This window comes from Mobula hypostoma, chromosome 23 (genome assembly GCF_963921235.1).
Source record: "Mobula hypostoma chromosome 23, sMobHyp1.1, whole genome shotgun sequence".
Classification (NCBI taxonomy): domain Eukaryota; kingdom Metazoa; phylum Chordata; class Chondrichthyes; order Myliobatiformes; family Myliobatidae; genus Mobula; species Mobula hypostoma.
Genome location: NC_086119.1, coordinates 35,151,959 through 35,176,178, shown reverse-complemented (window position 1 = coordinate 35,176,178; position 24,220 = coordinate 35,151,959). Strand labels below are relative to the sequence as shown.

The 24,220-nt window shown below is 41.8% G+C and overlaps 1 protein-coding gene across 1 annotated transcript in view; it reads left to right on the top strand.

The window, feature by feature from the left end:
* Nucleotides 1-24,220, top strand: part of caln1 (calneuron 1) — a 443,115-nt gene that overhangs the window by 388,266 nt on the left and 30,629 nt on the right. The window lies entirely within an intron of this gene.

The following is a 24,220-nucleotide window of genomic DNA, read 5'->3' as shown; positions in this document are numbered from 1 at the left end:
TGTATAAAATTATGATGGTTTAGATAGAGTGAAGGCAAGCAGGCTTTTTCCACTGAGGCAAGGGGAGAAAAAAACCAGAGGACATGGGTTAAGGGTGAAGGGGGAAAATTTTAAAGGGAACATTAGGGGGGCTTCTTCACACAGAGAGTGGTGGGTGTGTGGAATGAGCTGCCAGATGAAGTGTTAAATGTGGGCTCACTTTTAACATTTAAGAAGAACTTGGACAGGTACATGGATGAGAGGTGTATGGAGGGATATGGTCCAGGTGCAGGTCAGTGGGACTAGGCAGAAAAATGGTTCGGCATAGCCAAGAAGGGCCAAAAGGCCTGTTTCTGTGCTGTAATGTTCTATGGTTCTATGAAATTATTGTTAACTGCATGATTTTCTGTAGGAGCAGGCATAGCTGCCACTGGAAAATGTTCTCCCTTATACTGTACATCTAGTGATCTCATATTCCTCAAAATTTTTTTTGAGATTCTGTTGGATCACCAACTTTTGTCCTTGTATTGATTTTCTTCAATCTCCTCCTACTGTGGTAACCAGTTAAGATTACCACTTAACATTGCTTTAGTTCATCTGAGTTTTTTTTTACATCAAAGCCATTTCCAGCTTCTGAGGTTAATTCTGATAGGATGGGATAGGTTTCAAGCAAGATTTTGGTCTGCTTCTGGAAATGGTTTTGGCAAGAACGATAACCTGAGGCAAAAAGCCACTGGTTATCACTGGAACTGGCTATGTTTCATCAAGCCAGAACTGCTGGGCTCATTTTTTACTGTTGAATGGCAAACTTAAAGAATAAATTTGCCTAATGGAAGCTGTAATCAATAGGAACACAAGTCAGACAAATCCTGCAGAGGCAATTGCCTGTTTAATGCTCAGTTTGAGTGCTGTATTGCCGCAGGTCTGGATCATATGTGGAAGCAGATGTGGTAATAACGTACTTCTGCAGATTTAATAATTTTATGTTTTATATCATTGTGCCAAATAATCTTGAAAAATGATAGGGAATTTTGGATAATTTATTTCTTATATATAGAAAAAAATGATATATAACTGTAGCCTTAACAGATAAAAATAAATGACTGGCATGTTTAAAAACTGATATGAATAGAGATTGCAGTTCATAGAATTTTACCCACTAATCATTCACAAGTATTGACTTTTTGCAGCCTGCTCTGTTTTGACACAGTGGAAGATTCCTGTCACATACCTCTGTCTGCGTTCACAAATGGATATTGCTGAGGGCTGTTTTGTTTTAGCCAAACACAATCCACTACACAAGTCAGTTGGAAATTTACCAAATCATGAAAAAAGTTAAATAAAGTCTTTTGAATTGAGTTAATGGCAAAGGTACTTAATATGTATTGAGTTACTCCAGGCAGGTATGGTGAAGAATATGGGGGTTATTTTGGCCTTAGGATGAGTGAAGGAACTCAATGGGTGCCTTAGGCTTGTGTGCCTGGAAACTCCACTTCTGCTGGTAGAACTAAAATTACTGTCAGATAATAGCAACAGATTGTTCTCTGTCACTGAAGTTCATTCTATTGAAATAATTGTTTTAGTGGAATGAATAAAAACGGCAGTTTAAAGTACCTACTGCCCGGTAACGTCGCTGGTGTTTAGGGCGGCAATGTAGGTCCTTCATTTCTGGTGGTGTTCAGGGCTTCCTTCATCATGTCAGTCACTCGGTTTTCACTACTGTCATTCATGCAAGTCCCGGGTGGAGACTCAGGAATACCGTCGCACTCAGATGTAGAAGGATTCTTCGTTGCTCTTTCCATAACAGTTTTACCAGTCAAGGTTGGTAACCCTGAGCTGGACTCCCAAACCTGGAGGACTGGTGGACCACTCTTAGTCTGGCCTCTACCATCTGACCTGTTTAGCATGGATGACCCTACCAAGAGGCAAAGCTCTCCAGCCAACATGTCCTCGTTCTGAGACAGGCAAGCCTTCAAACCTTACAACAGGTTGTGGATCTCTTAGAAGACAGTGTAAGGACACTATATAGGCATCCTTTAGTCTCGTGAGACCATGGATTTGTGCCTTGGAAGGTTTCCAGGGCGCAGGGCAAGGTTGTATGGAAGACCGGCAGTTACCCATGCTGCAAGTCACCCATGCTGCAAGTCTCCCCTCTCCATGCCACTGATGTTGTCCAAGGGAATGGCATTAGGACCCATACAGCTTGGCACCGGTGTCGTCGCAGAGCAATGTGTGGTTAAGTGCCTTGCTCAAGGACACTCACGCTGCCTCAGCCAAGGCTTGAACTAGCGACCTTCAGATCACTAGACTAAAGCCTTAACCACTTGGCCATGCGCCAACACAGGGACACTATAATGTACTGCATTATGTGCAATCTTGTTTGGAAACTTATGGGTCGGCACAGTAAGAGATACAAAAGGCAATAGCTGGTGCAGCTATTATTAGCAAGGGGAATAGTATATTGGCCATTATTACGGTAGCCTTTTGTGTTGGACACGTGGCTAAGTGGTTAAGGCATTCGTCTAGTTATCTCAAGGTCGCTAGTTCGAGCCTCAGCTGTGGCAGCGTGTTTGTGCCCTTGAGCAAGCCACTTAATCACACATTGCTCTAGTCTGTGCGAGGAGTGGCGCCCCACACAGACTTCTAATCTGCGCCTGGTGAGGCATGAAAAATGCCCGACGCAGGCCTCTCATGGTCTGAGTTGACGTTCCCCCCCTCCCCCCCGCCGCTTTTGGTATAACAGAAAAGATATTTTATTACAATTACATCTGGACAGGTTGAGACTGCGTCAGGAATATTGCTCCTAAGGAAGGGAAATTTTTCCATAGAGGGTGGACAAAAAAAGATTGACTGGTTCCAGGGATGTAGACTGGCAGTCCACTAGAGGCCCAGAGACTGTCTTGGGGTTGGAGGGCTGTCTGTGTGGATGTGTGGGTGGGTATGTGAGTGTGAGGGAGGAAAGGGCTTGTTTTTCTGTTGTGCTTTGCTTTGCTGTGTTCTGAGTTGTTCTGCTGAACCTTGCTGGCATGAAATGTTGGTGCTGGGTTGTCTGTGACACTTAACCCAGCACATCTTTATGTTGTGTTGGTTGTTAATGTAAACAAGTTAATGTACTTGTGATAAATTAATGAATGTGAACCTAACACAATGAGTAGACTGTATTCTCTAAAGATTAGAAAAAGGGTGAAGGTCTGATTAAAACTGACGGGATTTTTACTGGGCTTGACCTACTGAATGCAAAGCAGAGGCTTCCTCAAGTTGAGGTGCCTGCAGGCGTTAGACGTTGGAATAGAGAAGGCCATTTAGGACTGAGATGAGGGGGAGAACAGAAGGTAGGAAATCATTGAAATTCTCTTTCCTCCTTTGGGATGTGTGGAAGGAAAAATGGAGGTCTGGAGGAAACACATGTGTTCACATGGAGAACATATTAACTCCATGCAGACCGCGCCACAGCTCAGGATGGAACCCGGGACACTAGAGTGGTGAAGCAGCAGCCCTGCTGGCTGTGACACTGTGCTGAAGGAATCAATGGATTATTTTTAATGTATCACCATATTTGTAAACCTCCAAGAGGGCCACAACCTGGCATAGGTTTTAGAGGCTTGCATGCCCCAATCTCCTGGAGAGTTATATTGGCTGGAGTCAAGGCTTTGTTAAGGTCACCTGGGCCAAACAGGTCAAAGGATAGAGGTCAGATTAAAAGTGGTCCACAGGTCCTCCAGGTTTGGGGTTTGGCTCAGGGCTAGCAACCCTAACTGGTCAAACAAGATTGTTACGGAAACAGCAATGAAGTATCCTTCTATATCTCAGTGTGACTGAGGATCCTGAACCCCACCTGGGGCACAATGGAGAAGATGGCCAAGAATAGACAGAGTAGAAGAACTTCATTGCTGCCCTAAATGGCAGAGGCATAATGGGCAGTAAGTAAAGTAAGTACATTTGTAAAATAAGAAAATAGGAAACAAAACAGCTGATTTACAAGCATCAAGATTTATAGAAACATAGAAAATAGGTGCAGGAGTAGGTCATTCAGCCCTTCGAGCCTGCACTGCCATTCAGTACGATCATGGCTGACCATCCAACTCAAAACCCTGTACCTGCCTTCTCTCCATACCCCCCGATCCCTTTAGCCACTAGGGCCATATCTAACTTCCTCTTAAATATAGCCAATGAACTGGCCTCAACTGTTTCCTGTGGCAGAGAATTCCACCGATTCACCACTCTCTTTGTGAAGAAGTTTTTCCTCATCTCAGTCCTAAAAGGCTTCCCCTTTATCCTCAAACTGTGACCCCTCGTTCTGGACTTCCCCAACATCAGGAACAATTTCCTGCATCTAGCCTGTCCAATCCCTTTAGAATTTTATACGTTTCAATCAGCTCCCCCCTCAATCTTCTAAATTCCAGAGAGTATAAGCCTAGTCGATCCAGTCTTTCATCATGAGCAGCAGTGTAATACTGACTAGATAATTTTTTATTCAGTGAAACTAATTGAGGAATAAATATTAGTCAGATTTCCCCTGCTTTCCTTTAGCTACAAACCAAGGTTCTTTCATAACAATCTGGGGGAACAGATACAGTATCTTATTTGAGTGATGTTGCCTCAGTTGTCTGTTAGAAAGGCAATCAGGAAAGATGAAAGCAACATTGCGGTTTCTTTATGACATTATCACAGGACATTCTACCCCTGATTTATGCCAGCTCATGAGAATAATCCTATTTCCCCACTAATTTTACCTGAAACATATTCTCCTCGCATTCCTATCTATTTCCCCCGGATTCCACCTCCCACCTCCACACTAGGGACCACCTACCGATCTACTTCTCTTTGGATGTGTGAGGAGAGCAGAGAACTCAGGAAAAGCTCACATTGTCACAGGGAGAACATGCCCGACAGAAAGTACCAGAGGTCAGGAACAAGCCCAGGTTACTGAAGTTGGGAGGTAGCAGCTCCGCTGGCTCCATTCATTTCTACTCTTTATGTGCTGTCTAGTCTAGCCCAGATTCATTCTTCCACTAACTATTATAGCTGTCAAAGTTTGTTCTATTGCTCCACACCCAACGTTTTGAGGACCCATGTTAAATATTTTAGGAACAGATTCTTCCCCTCAGCCATCAGATTTCTGAATGGTGCATGAACCCATGAACCTTACCTTGCTGTTTCAGTTTTGGACTATTTATTTATTTACAACTTATATAATTTTTTCACCCTGCACTGTACTGCTGTCACAAAGCAGCAAGTTTCATGACATACATCAGCGACAATAATCGTGATTCTGATTCTGAGTCAGGTTCATTTTTGAAGGGGTAAATGTTACAGTTGAAACTCTAAACCCTAAGCAAATATACTGACAAAGATAGATTCTTCTCCTGATATGAAACGGGTGAGATTGGTTTCAACTGCAAAGATAATATTTACTACAGAATATTGTTAATTACTGGTAAATTTATGAGTGTGGAATGAAAAGCCTTGTAACTGGGCCTATGTTGTATAAAATCTTTCTATTTTTGGGTTAAATGTTTGTCCAGGACCACGATGATGGTACTGTTTGCAGTATTTGAAATATATAGAGTGACTAGCTACTGTCAAATATTGTGGGGAATTGTAAGCATGCAAGCACTTTCTGGAAAATCTGTGAAGTTCCTTTGATCTCTTCTCAGAAGAATTTGGCCATCTTCCATATTTGGGAATTGAGCACTGCAGATAAAGGAAGGAACAAACCTCATACAGTTTGCTCAACAGTTTTGTCATAAAGCTTGTTTAAGTTTCTCACTTTACAACTTCCTTAGCATTGTAAATATTGTAGAAACTGCCATTAGTCTTAAGCTATACAGGGTAGTATCTTCCATCGAGACTTTCTTCTCCAAATATATTCAATGAAAACTGACATGGAATTACATTACGTTACCTATGAGATATTTATTTATTTTTAAATGGAATATTTGCATTCCTTACCATAGGCACAGAGCAGGCTGTTAGCTATGGTCATTTAGTGGGTTCTGTGATTAATACTTGACTGGAATATTGTTTCACATGCCATCTCATCTTATTTGATTACAAAAGGGCATCGCTGATGGATGTACTTGCAAAAGAAACAACAACTATTGAAAATAGTGAGTAAGTTAATCAGCTTAGTGAACCAAACTTCCTTTTTCAATTAAAACCATCGCAGTCTTCCATACTCAATTCTGAGTTCCAAGATTCAGAGGTCTACTGCTCTCATTCGAAATGTAGGCCACTGCTTTGCTGTTATCATGTGTATGTCCCTTTTTGTTTTACATTTCCCATTACCAGCTACCTTTTAGTCTGCGCCATCATCCCTTTAGTTATTTACTCTGTTCTGCCTTTCATCCATCAAGACCCTTTTAGAATTTTAGGGCAATGGTTACCATAGTGAGAAGGCACACTGAATCCATGGGACCATTCAAGCACCAATTTACACTGATCGTATATTTTATTCTTTCCCACATTCCCATCAATTATTCCCAGATTTGGCTACAGGTACACAATAGAATCTTGGGTTTTGGGTGGAAACTGGAGTAGCTGGAGGGCCACAGAGAGAACACGCAAGCTCTAAATAGACAGTACCTTGTGTTGCCAGGATCAGAGAACGTCTCAAATGAACCATCAACTACCCAAGCAACACATTATCTGAATTAGTTCTTCATGCCTGCTAGAGCTCTGCCCACTTTCCCTACCTCATTAAATGTCTAAAATGAAACACCTCGTTTGCTTGTACTGATAAAACTGGTAAATTAATGAGTGTAGAATGAAAAGCCTTGTAACTAGGCCTGTGCTGTATAAATTCATTCTATCTCTGGGTTAAATATTTGGCCAGGACCCCAAATTATGGTACTGTTAAAAGACTTCTGAAATATTTGGAGTGACTAGTTAGAGTGTCAAATATTTTTGGGAATTGTAAGCATGTAAATACTTCCAGGAAAAGTTACTTCTATTTCTCTGTCCAGTGATGCAACTTGGCCTACTGGATGTTTATAGCATTATCCCTTTAATTTCACAATTCTAGTGGAATTTTGCTTGTGCTTTATCATCACCCAGCATCAGCTCATCTCATGCAGAATCTCAGGGAAGATTTGGAATGCCAGATAATTACTCCCTCTCAAACTAAAGACAATGTGGCTGATTTTAGACATACTAATTGAGATCAGCAAACTCAAAATAGCTTTAGGATTAGACAAGGAAAATTTTCTGGTGTATAATTGAGGAAATATAAATAAACTTCAGTGGTATTTATCCACCATGAAATAAATCTAATTACAAAATGAATGCTTTATCCTGGCGAAATGAATCCTTTATCCTGGCAAAATAAAATTTGCATACAATAAACAGAGAATATTAGATGACAACAGGTATGAATAAATACCTCCTCCTTCCCTTTGTCCTATGGTCCACCCCGCTCTCCTATTGGATTCCTTCTTCTCCAGCCCTTTATCTTAACAACCCAGCTGGATTCACCTCTCACTTCTAGCTACCTTCCTTCCCCTACCTCCACAATTTCATTCTGGTGTCATCCCCTTTCCTTTCCAATCCTGAAGAAGGGTCTTGGCCTGAAATGTTGACTGTTTAATACTTTCCATAGATGCTGCCTGATCTTCCTCACTTATGGTTATTAATTATTATGAGTTTTGTTGTGTATTTAACATTTTAGTAATCGTGTTTACATATATATCGGTTGATTAAGCATTTTTGTTCATTCACATAATTACAGGATATATGTAAAAATACATTAATTTCATACATCATCGTGCTACCACCTGATATGGTATGTGCGCATCTGGCTTAAAGTAAAGACAAATCTACACATGCATTTTTGAACTCCTGTGTCTTCTTTTGAATTAGTTTAATATTTTGAAGTTACAAAACTTATTAAGTATGCCTGCAAGCAAATGGATTTCAGCGTTTTATATGGTGACATATATGTACTTTGATAATAAATTTACTTTGAACACTCTGAGCCTATTGTCGCTATTTGCTACTCACATACTGACTACATCAAGCATGATGTGGTTACTCATTTCCACAGAGACTTAAGGGGAACTCAGAATAGGACTAATCCAAGTAAGAAAATTTGATTGTGTGTCAGTGACACTCACTCTGCTTTGTTTTTCTGCAGTTTACTTTCCAAGATGCAGGCATTACTGAAAAAGCCAGCATTTTCAGCTCATTCTTGTTTGTCCATGAGAAGGATGTTGTGACTCACCTAATGTCCATCTGGTGACTTTACTCCCTTTTTGAGGAGGAGTTCCAGGTTTTAGAACCAGTAACAATGAGGAACTGACAATGGTGTGTATAATTAGGAGGGGAATCTGCGGATGGTGGTATTCCAATGCACTTCAGCAAATCTCCCATTGTCCTCTTGATAGAAGAGGTTGTGGGCTTGGGAGGAGGTGTCCTGGACAAGTTACCACAGTATGTTAAGTAGATGGGGCACAATGCAGCCACTCTGCATTGCCAGTAGAGGCAGTGAATGGTGACTGATGGGATGCAAATCAAGTACACTGTTTTGTTCAGCTAGGCTCTGAGACATTGGGCTTCTGTGTTGTTGGAGCTGCACTCACCTAGGTAAGTGAAGGTAACTCTCCTGACTTGTGCTTTGGGTTTGTTGAAAGTGTTTACAGCTTTCAGAAACTGAGTTCTTCAGGATGAGGTACTCAGCTTCTGATCTGCTGTCATGTTTCTTGTATTTCCTGGTCACTCCATTCACTCCACGGAGTCAATGCCAGCTCCTAAGGCTGATTTATACTTCTGCGTCAAATCGACACCGTAACCCACGCAAGTGGCCTACGCACGTTGTGATCATTTATACTTGTGTGTTGGTGTATCTGCGTCGCTCTGCAATTCAGGCACGTTGCGCATGCGCACACACCTGCCCGTGCAAGGCTTCACGGTCATGGTCGTCTTTCTTGGGGTAAACAAGTTTAAAGCGAGAATCTTTTTCGTAAAAGCAAAATGTGTCCTCCATAATTTTGGAGCTCTGTAAAGCTTTATGGAAAGCATTGCAGCCAGAGAGTTCCTTCCCTGCCCTTCAGTCGCCCAATGGGAAGCTATTGCAGCGTAGGAGGAAATGCGATGCTACCAAGCGGACCAATCACAGTTGTTGCGGTCTGCGTTGCCGTGATGCGGAGTTACATTTTGGGAGAGGTGCGCGTCAAGCTACGGTGTAGGGATCCATACCTACGGCGTCAATTTGACACAGAAGTATAAATCAGCCTTTAAAGCAATCCCATTCCCCCACTAATTTCCCCGTGCCCTAATCTCAGTCGCGTGCCATTATGTCACCCTAGGCATAACTTACAACAACCAACTAGTCTACCAGCCAGCATGCCCTTAAGATGCGGAAGGAAACCAGAGTACTTAGGAAATTTCCTAACTCACAGGGAATATTCAAAATCCAAACCTGCAGCACCAGATCCAAAATACATCATTAGATCATCAAGGTAGCAGCCCTACCTGCTGACCACTGGGCAATTCCATGTCACTTTCTCATCACTTTGACCCGCAGAACTTTGATGGCGGGGGACATAAATGATGGTGAGACCGTTAAGTATCGGTTAGCCTCGTTTTTTGTTGGAGCCTTTTACTGCTTGGCAATTTATTGTTCTAATGTTACTTGTCACTTACCTTTTTACTTGTTTTCTGTTAACACCAACTCATTCAATTATCTCTTTTGCAATATCCACCTTGAACTTTCCATAGCACATGTAAATCTATAGAGAGCAGCTGGTGACATAATATTGGCAGTTATGGACAAATTCATGCCTCTCAGATCTTTTGTGCTTCCTCAGTAAAAATGTTGATGTTCAAAGTCATATCAGTTGCACTCAAATTTGCTTATATACTAGCAATTGGAAATTCATTCCTGGATGCCATTCCATTTAAATAAAGGGAAAGCATATATCCCAGTAAAAATATGCAAAGAAGTTTTGAAAATAATTAATCTTTGAAACCCAGGCAGAAGAATCAACCAGGAGAACATGCAAATAATGAAATCAGCCTAATTAAAACTACATCTTAGAAGATAGATAGATAGATACTTTATTGATCTCAAAGGAAATTACGGTATCACAGTAACATTACAAGTGCACAAATATATAAAATATACAAATATTAGAAGAGAAGTAAGAAAGAATAAAAAGTGTTACCTCAAACAGTCTAGCAAGAGCGGGTCATCATTTCCCCAGCTCCAGGTTGACCCATTATAGAGGCTAATGGATGAGGGTAAGAATAAACTCATAAAGCACTCTTTGAAGCAGTGCAATTGTCAGTCTGTTACTAAAAGTGTTCCTCCGTCCAGCCAAGGTGGCATGCAGAGGGTGAGAAACATTGTCCAGAATTGCCAAGGTTCCCCCTAGAGCCCTCTGTTCTATCACAGTCTCCAGTGCGTCCAGTTTGACTCCTATAACAGAGCCAGCCTTTCTAATCAGTTTATTGTGTTCATTAGTAATTCTTTCTGCATCTGTTAACCAAACCTCAATTCATAATATGATCGCGCCACCTTTAAAGTTGCACCTGAGGATGTTCATGCTGTTTTCACATTGGGATCCCAAAATGAAACATTCAACTCTTGCTATTCTCACTTAGGGTAATCACACAGATGGCTTCAGGGAAACACTGTGGTTGAAGTATGTTAAAGATTTTATGTGACTGGTTCTGCTGAAGTGATTGTCAGGCTCAGTCACAGCTGCTTTAAATTCTTCACTGAGTTTTCTCCAATTATTTTAAAATAAACATTTTGAAGGATTTTATGGGTAGAGTTGTTTTATACTTCATTTTGGCAGAGAGAATAAGATGCACCCAATCAGCCAACCAAACAGATTAAGAAAAAATATAAAACTTACACAAAGATGGGTCCAGCATGTTAATTGTGCTTTGTGTCTTTAACTGAAACTGTTGGTCTAATGCTTCTTTCTGCACTTCATCTATACATGTTTATATTCTTTTCCAAAAATCTTCTTCAGTTTTGTTGAGAAATATCATTAAGGTTTCTACTTAAAGTGCTGTTTCTTCATGTTCTTAAATGAAAAATATCTCTTTCCTTAGTGCTTAGAAAACTTCAGAATATTGAAATGTGAGAACTTGTTGAAAATACTCAGCAAGTCAGGCGGTATCTACTGCATGTACATTAATTTTTCGGGTCAGAGACTCCTTGTCAGAGCTCAGCCTTTGATGTGTTTCTGCCTTTCACTATTATCTCAGCTTCTGTACCTTATCTGTTGTAAGGATAAAAGTACAGTATTTTTTTAGATCCTTGTTCAAAACTATGAGCTCTTTTCCCCCCTCATACTATTCAACTGACCTGACTGGTTATTTGTTTTGTTCAAAATAACTTTCCAATTACGGTCATTTGGAACATCTTATATAATCTTGCCAATGTTACCTGTATATTCATTTTACCCAGTTTTAATAGTAATTCCCCTAAGTATGGTTCAGTTAGCTTTTTATGTATTCTTCGATAGAGATTAGATTAAATAATAGTGTCTGACAGAGTGCTACACTGATGTGAATGCCATCATTCCTCTGTAATCTTAAAATACTTTGTCAGCTTTTACAGATCGGTGTAACAATTCCAGCAGAACTAAGTGTGACTATGACCTAGAGAATCAAATTTAACTTTTATCATACAGTCCTCCTGACTGATTTGGTCACTCATTTCAGTGCTTTTTGTTGGATCTTGCTGTGTGTGTGCAGATAAGCTGCTGTTTTTTACTATGTGACACTGCCCTTGAGGACTACATCAGCTGTCAGGTGACAGGGGCACCCTAAAACTAGGAAAGGTGTTTCAAAAAGATAGATTTCTACACATTTCAGCCTGTGATTACCTTGAGTAATTTTGAACTGATTTGATTTGGATTAGGTACTCAGGCAGCAATCCACACGTTTATATATTCAATCAATAGAGATTTTTAACTCCAGTTGTTTCCAAACTCTGTGTGTCTCTTTATTGCTTAATGACATACAGCGTGGAATAGACCCTCCCAACCATTTAGGCTGTGCTGCACAGCAATCCCCCAATTTTATCCTATCCTAATCACTGCACAATTTACAATGACCAATTAACCTACTACCTAGTATGTCTTTGGACTCTGGGAGGAAACCAGAACACCCAGAGAAAACCCATGCAGTCATGGAGAGAACATATAAACTGGTCAGCAAGTTTCTATCAGTAGATTCAGTTGTACTGCTCACAATTTTCACCGGAAAGCTTTACTTTCATATTCTTGAATTCCCTAGATCTTAGCAAGTTTCCAGACAACACTAACCTTTGTGCTTTCTATTATGGGTCTTAGTTTTTTGTGACCTATGTTTGAATCTCATTATTTTAGAGTACAGTTTCATTCTTGGGGAAGGCTAGTATGTTGAAGATTTAGTGCTGGAGAAATCCTGGCTTGAACAATTTCACTATAAATATTCAGACACCATATTAAATTGGACACGGATCACAAAGCTCAAGCTATGCTGTTTTTATTCAGACGTCTCTAGTGACAGGGATTTGATTCTTAACCCTGGTCTTGTGACCGTTTCCTCCAGGCACCCCAATTTCCTCCAATGTCCAAGGTTGTGTTGGTCGTAAGGTTAACTGCCCATTGTATATTACCTCTTGACTTGGTGGCAAGTGGGAATATCAAGGAGTGTTGTTGACCATAGCTATGTTTTGTAACTCCAAGAGCATTAAACTAATTACAAAATAAAAAAAGACAGGAGCCCAGGTGAATCAGAATCCGAGTCAGGTTTATTATCACTGGCTTGTGTCGTGAAATCTGTTAACTTAGCAGCAGCAGTTCAATGCAATACAGAATATAGAAGAAGAAAAATAATAATAATAAAAAATAATAAGTGAATAAGTAAATCAATTACAGTATATGTTTATTTAATACATTAAAAATCATGCAATAAACAGAAATAATATATATGAAAAAGTAAGGTAGTGTCCAAGGGTTCAATGTCCATTTAGGAATCGGATGGCAGAGGGGAAGAAGCTGTTCCTGAATCGCTGAGTGTGTGCCTTCAGGCTTCTGTACCTCCTACCTGATGGTAACAGTGAGAAAAGGGCATGCCCTGGGTACTGGAGGTTTTTAATAATGGACGCTGCCTTTCTGATTCACCGCTCCTTGAAGATGTCCTGGGTACTTTGTAGGCTAGTACCCAAGATGGAGTTGACTAAATTTACAACCTTCTGCAGCTTCTTTCAGTCCTATGCAGTAGACCCTGCCACCCCCCCCCCCATACCAGACAGTGATGTAGCCTGTCAGAATGCTCTCCACAGTACATCTATAGAAGTTTTTGAGTATATTTGTTGACATACCAATTCTCTTCAAATTCCTAATGGGTCTTAGTTTCAGTTTTACACATATGGCGTGCACATATCACATGGTGGCATCATGATGTATGCAATTCATGTATTTTTATTTATAACCCATAATAAATTATTTAACCAATCAAGAATGCTTAATCAATTATATTTACAATATTACTCGAATATTATTGAAATATTAAATACACAACACTCTTCCCTGCTTAGCTATAAACTGCAACACAATAGAGAATGCATCTCAATTATATATACAGTATACTGTATAATACATCTTCTATATACAGACATACACAGCATTGTAAATTTTAAAATTGTCCCATTCAGGTCTAAAGATTAATCATTGTGGAGGCTTTCTTATTTTTGTGGGATAACTTCTTTCCTGGCAAGGGGCAGGTGAATCTTGTGTTAGTGAAACAATCTCAGGTTATGGGGCCTCTTGCATGGTGGTTGTAGGAGTGGACTAAGACTGCAGGAAGTGGTTCTAACAACTCTAGATGCCTTTCTTTTCCTTTTCTCAATTTTTCTCTGGGTCTACTTAGGTCCTTGCTTCTCTTATGATCCCTAAAATGGTCTTGCTCACGATTTCAATCCCGTCATGCTCTCATTCCCACTTTTTTTTCTTTCTCATGTGCCTTCTCTCTCTTGTGCCTTTTTCTTTCTCGCTCACATTCTTTCTTTTCTCTGCTTTTCAGCTTATTGCATCTTGATCTTGGGAAGGTGATTTTAGTTTATTGGAGTATTCTCTTATTGATCCTTCTTTGCTTCCATTGCAATCTGATCTCTCCTCTTGGTTTGACGAATCCTCTGTTTTTGTACCTCTGTTGACTCCTTGCTTTTGAACTTACAATCATTATGGGTGGGCTTTGGTTTTTGGTCTTTGCAATTACTTTTACAAGCAGCTTTTTGTCTCCTATTTGAAATTCATACAATAATGCACTCAAGAGTAGATTCTTCTTCCTTATATCACAAAAACTGAATGCTTGCAACTTTCCTGAATCTCCTTGAACTCTCTCCCAGCTTAAACCAAGCCACATTTCACAATTAACTGCCTGATTAACATATCAGAAGCTCTCTCAGATATGTTACAAAAACTGTTGTAGTCAGACCATTGCTTTTGTCACTACCATGAATCCTCTAAGCCGTATAGTCTTTCCTTGGTCCAATATGTTTTCCAAACAGAGGTTGGCACCAACAACCACTTGTCCTCTGTTGGGCAATGGTACATGGTGTTTGGCTTGGAAACAGTTGTGGCATCATCCAGTACCTTTCTTAATTTGCTTTCAGTTGACTCTATTACAGGGGATGTGGCAAGGAAATAGTGGATGGATCTCCAATCAAGTTGTAGTTTTCTCAACCAGTCACTGCCCCACAATGCTGGCCTTCATGCTCCTCCTGTTTTTAACCACATATAAGCCCAGTGTGGCTTGTTGCTTGTTGTATTTCACTGTTACAAACGTCATCGCTTCAGGAATTACCTTTTCTCCAGTATAAGTTCTTAGTTGGATAGTATCATTGAAATGCCATTCAAACTCATCTTATGAAATGATTTAAAGAGCTGAACCTGTGTCCATTTCCATTTTAGTTAATTTGCAGTTTACTTCTGATGTAAGCCATAGTGCTTGTTTATTGTTGGTTTTCACATTATAAATCTCAAGGCTACTCAGTCCTGCATCACTCTCATCATTATCAGGTTTTTCATTAACAGCATGCAGATTAGTGATCTTTTAGCATCTGCAACTTGACTTTTTAACTTTCCTGTGTGGTCTGTTTATTTTCGTATGCCGAACGTGATCTTTGTATGTGACCTTTATATTTTCTGTGCTCACCTTTAAATCTGCATTGGTCTGATGTTTGTCAGCTCTTGCCACAACAGTAACACAATTTGTTCACTCAGGGCAGTTTCTTCTTAGATGCTGCAATTTTGTTCACACTCACTTTCATCCCTGACTGCAACTTAATTGCATCTGTATACTGTTTCCATTGATACAGCTATTTCAACTGTTCTTTTAAATGTAAATTCTGCTTCTATTAGGAGCCACTTTTGAATGTTTTCTTGGAAGATTCCACAAACTAAATGATCTCTCAGTTCATTAATAAGCCCATTACTGCTCACACAATCTCTTCAATTCAGCCACGTATGCTGTAATGATCCCCCCACCCTTCTTTTTGATTCTGCTTATGAAAGCTAAAGCATTCTGCAATCAAGACTGGTTTTGGTCGTGCCCCAGAATTTCAAAATTCAAAGCTCAAAGTAATTTTATTATCAAAGTACATGTTTGTCACCATATACAACCCTGAGATTCATTTCCTTGTGGGCATACTGAATAGAATAGAATTATTGAATGACTGCAACAACTGGGCATTCAGTGCGTCAAAAGGCAACAAATTGTGCAAATACAAAAAGAAAATAATAATAATCATAATAATAGATAAATAAGCAACAAATATCATGAACATGTGTTGAAGAGTCCTTGAATGCAAGTCCATAGATTGTGGGAAAATTTCAGTGAGGGGCAAGTGAAGTTGAAAGAAGCTATCCCCTTTGGTTAAAGGGCCTGATGGTTGGGGGGTAATAACTGTTCCTGAATCAGGTGGTGAGAGTCCTGAGGCTCCTGTACCTTCTTCCTGATGGCAGTAGTGAAAAGAGAGTATGACCTGGCTGGTGGGGGTCCCTGATGATGGATGCTGCTTTCCTGTGACAACACTTTGTGTAGATATGCTCAATGGTTGGGAGGGCTTTACCGATGACAGACTGGGCCTTTTGTGGGATCTTCCATTCAAGGGCATTGGTGTTCCTATACCAAGCTGTAAAGAAGCCTGTCAATACACTCTCCACCACACATCTATAAAAGCTGGTCAAAGTTTTAGATGTCATGCTAAATCTTCACAAATGCCTAAGGAAGTAGAGGTGCTGCCGTGCTTTCTTTGTAATTGCACTTATGTGCAGGGCCCAGGACAGGTCCTCTGAAATGATAACACTGAGGAATTTAAAGTTGCTGACCCTCTCCACTGCCAATCCTCTGGCGAGGACTGTTGCATGGACCTCTAGTTTCCCCCTCCAGAAGTGAATAATCAGCTCCTTGATGTTGCTGACATCGAATAAGAAAGAGGCTGTTATTGTGGGGCACCACTCAACTAGATTTTTGACCTCCCTCCTATATGCTGATCCGTCACTAAGTTTGAATCAGCCTATGACAGCTCAGTTGTCAGCAAACTTGAATGTGACTTTGGAGCTGTGTTTAGCCGCACAGTCATAAATGTAAAGTGAGTAGAGCGGGGGGCTATGCACACAGCCTTGTGGTGCATCTGTACTGATGGAGATTGTGGAGGAAATGTTGTTGCCAATCTGAACTGACTGGGATCTGCAAGTGAGGAAATCGAGGATCCAATTGCACAAGAGGCAATCTTTGCCACAGATTAATACACTAGCTGGCTGCAGCTGTGGAATTTGAAATTTGCAGGCAAGAAATCCATCTGGAGTCCAGTGCACACGGATCACTGGGAGAACTGAGTTAATCTCCATCTCCCTTTGATAGAGGAAAGAGCCAGTACTTGTAAAGAGCTTTGGAGAAACATTGAAATAGGAGCTGAAGAAGGCTATTTGTTTCTTAGAGCCTGTTCCACCACTTGAACTGATCGTAGATGATCATCTGTTCAATTACACGTTCCTTACAAGTGCAAGGTGATGCATTTTGGGATGTAAAATAGGGGTAGGGAATAGGCACTAAAAGGTAGGAATATTGATGAACAAAGAGACCTAGGGGTCCAAATCCATAGTCTCTTGAGAAGGTTAATACAGATTGATAGTGTGGTAAATAAGGTATACGAGATGCTTTCCTTCACAGGTCGGAGCATAGAATATAAAAACTGATATTTTATGTTACATCTTTATAGACATCAGTTATGCCACCCTTGAAGTATTATGTGCAATTCTGGTTAACACACTATAGAAAAAAGAGATTGCACAGGAGAGATTGTGGAAAGAGACTCAGTAGTACTTTATCTGCTTTAGTTACAAGAAAAGGCCACTTAGGCTGGGTTTGTTTTCCCTGGCATGACTGAGGCTGAAGGCAGACTTAGTAGTTAAGACTAAGAGATACATAGATAGGGTAGAGGTCAAAATCTTTTTCCATAGCTCATTCATTCATTATGTGCCTTGTCATAGGCGATCATGGTATTCCATCTGCCTTTAATCTGATAAGTTCTCATAAGCACCTCAAAACTTTTGCCTGTCCATCTCTTGATGTAACTCATTAACGTTATGTGCTGTCAATCATAACTTTTTCTTCTATCAATTTTTCCCGTCTCTGCAAGATATTCAAGCTTCTCTTTCTTCAGGTCATGTCTCAGAAATTCCAGTGGTAGTTTCTTGATTGATGATCTCAGCTATATCCACAATTGGACCATCAGGCCATACTCCTCCTCCCGGCTTACAAACAGAAACTGAAGCAAGAGGACATGGTGTCAAAAGTGGTATCGCCTTGGATGGAAAAAACGGATGAGGTCCTCCGCAACTGCTTTGAATTGGTGGACTGTTCAGTATTCAAGGACTTGGCAGCTAATCTCGATGAGTATGCCTCAGCTGTCACGGGCTTTATTTGGAAATGCACAGAGGACTGCATGTCACGCAAGACGATCCGGGTACTCCCTAGCCAGAAACCTTGGATGAATTATGAGGTCAAATCCCTTTTGAAGGCTAGAACAGCGGCCTTTAGGTCCGGGGATACCAGTCGCTACATGGAATCCAGGCGTGAACTCCGGAAAGCCATTAAGGGCGCCAAGAGGCAATATCAAGCCAAGTTGGAAGCCCACGCTAACCAGAGGAATGCCAGTAGACTATGGCAGGGTCTAAATGAGATCACTGGGCGCAAAGAAAAGGCTGGGAATATCAATAACTGTGACGCTTCTCTTCCTGACAAACTTAATGTATTCTACGCAAGATTCGAACAGAAGAAGAGCGTCCCGCTCCCTCCGGATGAACCGGACCTGGTGGCATCCAGATTCATCGTCACCGAGGAAGATGTTAGAAGGGCCTTCCTGAAGATAAATCCAAGGAAGGCAATGGGCCAGATGGTGTCCCGGGACAGGTTCTCAGGGCCTGTGCAAGCCAGCTAGCTGGAGTGTTTGCTGACATCTTCAACTGCTCCTTGCTTCAGTCTTAGATTCCCTTGTGTTTTAAGAAGGCAACGATAATCCCAGTGCCGAAGAAGAGCAAGGCGGCATGCCTGAATGACTATCAACCTGTGGCTCTGACATCAATTGCTATGAAGTGCTTCGAGAGATTGGTTATGGCACACATCAACCACAGCCTACCAGTCAACCTCGACGCTTTGCAATTCGCCTACCGGAGCAACAGGTCAACGGCAGATGCCATCGAGTCTGGCCCTACATTCCTCCTTAGAACACCTGGAGAATAAAGATGCATACGTAAGGCTCCTTTTCATTGACTACAGCTCTGTCTTTAATACCATCATTCCAAATAAACTGATTCCTAAGCTCCTGATCCTGGGCCTTAGCACTCAAGATCTGCAGCTGAATCTTCAACTTCCTCACAGACAGGATCCAGGCTGTAAAAATAGGGGACAAGCTCTCCACTACAATCACTCTGAGCACCGGTGCCCCACAAGGCTGTGTACTCAGCCCCCTGCTGTACTCACTATACACCCATGATTGTGTAGCCAAGTTTCCATCAAACTCAATATATAAGTTTGCTGATGACACAACAATTGTAGGCCATATCTCAGGTAATGATGAGTCTGAGTACAGAGAGGAAATTAAGAACCTGGTGGCATGGTGCAAAGACAATAATTTATCTCTCAACTTCAGCAAGACGAAGGAATTGGTTGTTGACTTCAGAAGGGATAGCAGACCGCATGATCCGATTTACATCGGTGGTGCGCAAGTGGAACAAGTCAAAAGCTTTAGGTTCCTCGGGGTCAATATCACAAATGACCTGACTTGGACAAACCAAGCAGAGTTCACTGCCAAGAAGGCCCACCAGGGCCTTTACTTCCTAAGAAAGCTAAAGAAATTTGGCCTGTCCCCTAAAACCCTCACTGATTTTTATAGATGCACCTTAGAAAGCTTTCTTCTAGGGTGCATCACAACCTGGTATGGAAGTTGTCCTGTCCAAGACCAGAAGAAGCTGCAGAATATTGTGAGCACAGCCCAACACATCACACAAACCAATCTTCCGTCCTCGGACTCACTTTATACGCATGCTGTCAGAGCAGTGCTGCCAGGATAATCAAGGACACGACCCATCCAGCCAACAGACTTTTCATCCCTCTTCCCTCTGGGAGAAGGCTCAGGAGCTTGAAGACTCGTACAGCCAGATTTGGGAACAGATTCTTTCCAACTGTGATAAGACTGCTGAACAGATCCTGACCCGGATCTGGGCCGTACTCTCCAAATATCTGGACCTGCCTCTCGGTTTTTTTTGCACTACCTTACTTTCCCTTTTCTATTTTCTATTTATGATTTATAATTTAAATTTTTAATATTTACTATCGACTTGTAATCCAGGGAGCGGGAAGCGCAGAATCAAGCTATCGCTGTGATGATTGTACGTTCTAGTATCAATTGTTTGGCGACAATATAGTAAAGTAAAGTAAAGTAAAGCTCTCTTCTTCTTCCAGCTTTTTGCAACACTTCTTCATTTTCTGTTCTTCCACGAGTAGGGGTACTAAAAGCAAAAGGGCATAGGTTTACGGTGAGAAAAAGGAGCTGTAAAGAGAACCTGAAGGGTAGGATTTTTAAATACAGAGTGATTGATATTTGAAATGCTGACAGAGGGGATAGTAGAAACAAAATCTACCAATATATTTAAGAGGCATTTAGACAGACATTTAAATTGTCACAACATAGAGGTATATGGACAGTATTAATGAACTGTAAGTAGGAAAAAAGATTGGCATGGGCATGGCTTGATTCTTTAGGTTATATGATTTTACAAATCTCTGATTCTCCTTCTCTCCAGACCACTTGAAATCTTTTGGGTCTCTAAGTCCACCTCAGCCCTCAGCCGTGGTGGATTCCGGAGGTATATCGCCCTTCGAGTGAAGAAATTTTTCTTCACCTTGCTCCTTCCAAAGATAGCGATGAGCACAGGGCCGAGAATGGCTGGTTTCAGATAGTGATACCTCACTGTCAACAGGAGCAACTTGGAAAGTGGCTGACCTACATCAGAGGCACTGGTAGATGTGTAGGAATAGGCAGAAATGAACTGAAATCCTGAGAGAGGACTGAAGGTTCAGAAGACAGCATGACCTTCCTCCGTTCTGCTAACCTGGAAGACATGGCTTAACACCCACATTCAACAGTGTGCTCAAAGTGAGGAGTGCAGCAATCTGATCTCTCTCACTGCACTCAGATTTTGGGTATTGTCTACTTGTGCTGCAGTGACACTACATTCAGAAATGCATAATGTTGAAGTGAAGCTCGGCACCATTTCTCCGCTGGCGAGAATGGATAGGTGCTTAGGTCTATACGAAGCATTGTACAAGGTTGGAGCTGGATGTTGCTTTCTTCTCAGCTTTCCAGCAGGACAATCGGTCGCCATTCTTCACATCCCTTAACCTATTCAATAGAAAGCTCCTGAAAGCACTCAGGCAGATTTTAAAGCTTTAGGCAAAAGATGGTCTCAAAGAGTGTACACACTTTGCCATCAGCTTGAACAAGTTGGGTCTTTATTCTTTGGAGCATAGAAGGTTGAGGGGGGACTTGATAAAGGTATTTAAAATTATGAGGGGGATAGATAGAGTTGACGTGGATAGGCTTTTTCCATTGAGAGTGGGGGAGATTCAAACAAGAGGACATGAGTTGAGAGTTAAAGGGCAAAAGTTTAGGGATAGCATGAGGGGGAGCTTCTTTACTCAGAGAGTGGTAGCTGTGTGGAACTAGCTTCCAGCAGAAGTGGTTGAGGCTGGTTCGATGTTGTCGTTTAAAGTTAAACTGGACAGCTATATGGACAGGAAAGGAATGGAGGGTTATTGGCTGAGTGCAGGTCGGTGGGACTAGGTGAGAGTAAGAGTTCAGCACTGACTAGAAGGGCGGAGATGGCCTGTTTCTGTGCTGTAATTGTTATATGGTTATATGGTTGTATGGTTATAAGCTAAAATTGTGGCTGAAGACATAGAACATAGAACATAGAATAGTACAGCACAGTGCAGGCCCTTCAGCCCACAATGTTGTGCCGATCCTCAAACCCTGCCTCCCATATAAACCCCCACCTTAAATTCCTCCATATACCTGTCTAGTAGTCTCTTAAACTTCACTAGTGTACCTGCCTCCACCACTGACTCAGGCAGTGCATTCCACACACCAACCACTCACTGAGTAAAAAACCTTCCTCTAATATCCCCCTTGAACTTCCCACCCCTTACCTTAAAGCCATGTCCTCTTGTATTGAGCAGTGGTGCCCTGGGGAAGAGGCGCTGGCTATCCACTCTATCTATTCCTCTTATTATCTTATACACCTCTATCATGTCTCCTCTCATCCTCCTTCTCTCCAAAGAGTAAAGCCCTAGCTCCCTTAATCTCTGATCATAATGCACACTCTCTAAACCAGGCAGCATCCCGGTAAATCTCCTCTGTACCCTTTCTAATGCTTCCACATCCTTCCTATAGTGAGGTGATCAGAACTGGACACAGTACTCCAAGTGTGGCCTAACCAGAGTTTTATAGAGCTGCATCATTACCTCGTGACTCTTAAACTCTATCCCTTGACTTATGAAAGCTAACACCCCATAAGCTTTCTTAACTACTCTATCTACCTGTGAGGCAGCTTTCAGAGATCTGTGGACTTATACCCCCAGATCCCTCTGCTCCTCCACACTACCAAGTATCCTGCCATTTACTTTGTACTCTGCCTTGGAGTTTGACCTTCCAAAGTGTACCACCTCACACTTCTCCGGATTGAACTCCATCTGCCACTTTTCAGCCCACTTCTGCATCCTATCAATGTCTCTCTGCAATCTTTGACAATCCTCTACACTATCTACAACACCACCAACCTTTGTGTCGTCTGCAAACTTGCCAACCCACCCTTCTACCCCCACATCCAGGTCGTTAATAAAAATCACGAAAAGTAGAGGTCCCAGAACAGATCCTTGTGGGACACCACTAGTCACAATCCTCCAGTCTGAATGTACTCCCTCCACCATCACCCTCTGCTTTCTGCAGGCAAGCCAATTCTGAATCCACCTGGCCAAACTTCCCTGGATCCCATGCCTTCTAACTTTCTGAATAAGCCTACCGTGTGGAACCTTGTCAAATGCCTTACTAAAATCCATATAGATCACATCCACTACACTACCCTCATCTATATGCCTGGTCACCTCCTCAAAGAACTCTATCAGGCTTGTTAGACACAATCTGCCCTTCACAAAGCCATGCTGACTGTCCCTGATCAGACCATGATTCTCTAAATGCCTATAGATCCTATCTCTAAGAATCTTTTCCAACAGCTTTCCCACCACAGACGTAAGGCTCACTGGTCTATAATTAACCGGACTATCCCTACTACCTTTTTTGAACAAGGGAACAACATTCGCCTCCTCCAATCCTCCAGTACCATTCCTGTGGACAACGAGGACATAAAGATCCTAGCCAGAGGCTCAGCAATCTCTTCTCTCGCCTCGTGGAGCAGCCTGGGGAATATTCCGTCAGGCTCTGGGAACTTATCTGTCCTAATGTATTTTAACAACTCCAACACCTCCTCTCCCTTAATATCAACATGCTCCAGAACGTCAACCTCACTCATATTGTCCTCACCATCATCAAGTTCCCTCTCATTGGTGAATACCGAAGAGAAGTATTCATTGAGGACCTCGCTCACTTCCACAGCCTCCAGGCACATCTTCCCACCTTTGTCTCTAATCGGTCCTACCTTCACTCCTGTCATCCTTTTTTTCTTCACATAATTGAAGAATGCCTTGAGGTTTTCCTTTACCCTACTCGTGAAGGCCTTCTCATGCCCCTTTCTTGCTCTTCTCAGCCCCTTCTTAAGCTCCTTTCTTGCTTCGCTATATTCCTCAATAGACCCATCTGATCCTTGCTTCCTAAACCTCATGTATGCTGCCTTCTTCCTGCTGACTAGATTTTCCACGTCACTTGTCACCCATGGTTCCTTCACCCTACCATTCTTTATCTTCCTCACCGGGATAAATTTATCCCTTACATCCCGCAAGAGATCTCTAAACATCGACCACATGTCCATAGTACATTTCCCTGCAAAAACATCATCCCAATTCACACCCGCAAGTTCTAGCCTTATAGCCTCATAATTTGCCTTTCCCCAATTAAAAATTTTCCTGTCCTCTTTGATTCTATCCTTTTCCATGATAATTATAAAGGCCAGGGAGCGGTGGTCACTGACCCCCAGATGCTCACCCACTGAGAGATCTGTGACCTGACCCGGTTCATTACCTAGTACGAGATCTAGTATGGCATTCCCCCTGGTCGGCCTGTCCACATACTGTGACAGGAATCCATCCTGGACACACTTAACAAATTCTGCCCCATCTAAACCCTTGGAACTAATCAGGTGCCAATCAATATTAGGGAAGTTAAAGTCACCCATGATAACAACCCTGTTATTTTTGCACCTTTCCAAAATCTGCCTCCCAATCTGCTCCTCTGTGTCTCTGCTGCTACCAGGGGGCCTATAGAATACCCCCAGAAGAGTAACTGCTCCCTTCCTATTCCTGACTTCCACCCATACTGACTCAAAAGAGGATCCTGCTACATTGCCCACCCTTTCTGTAGCTGTAATAGTATCCCTGACCAGTAATGCCACCCCTCCTCCCCTTTTTCCGCCCTCTCTATCCCTTTGAAAGCACTGGAATCCAGGAATATTGAGAATCCATTCCTGCCCTGGTGCCAGCCAAGTCTCTGTAATGGCCACTACAT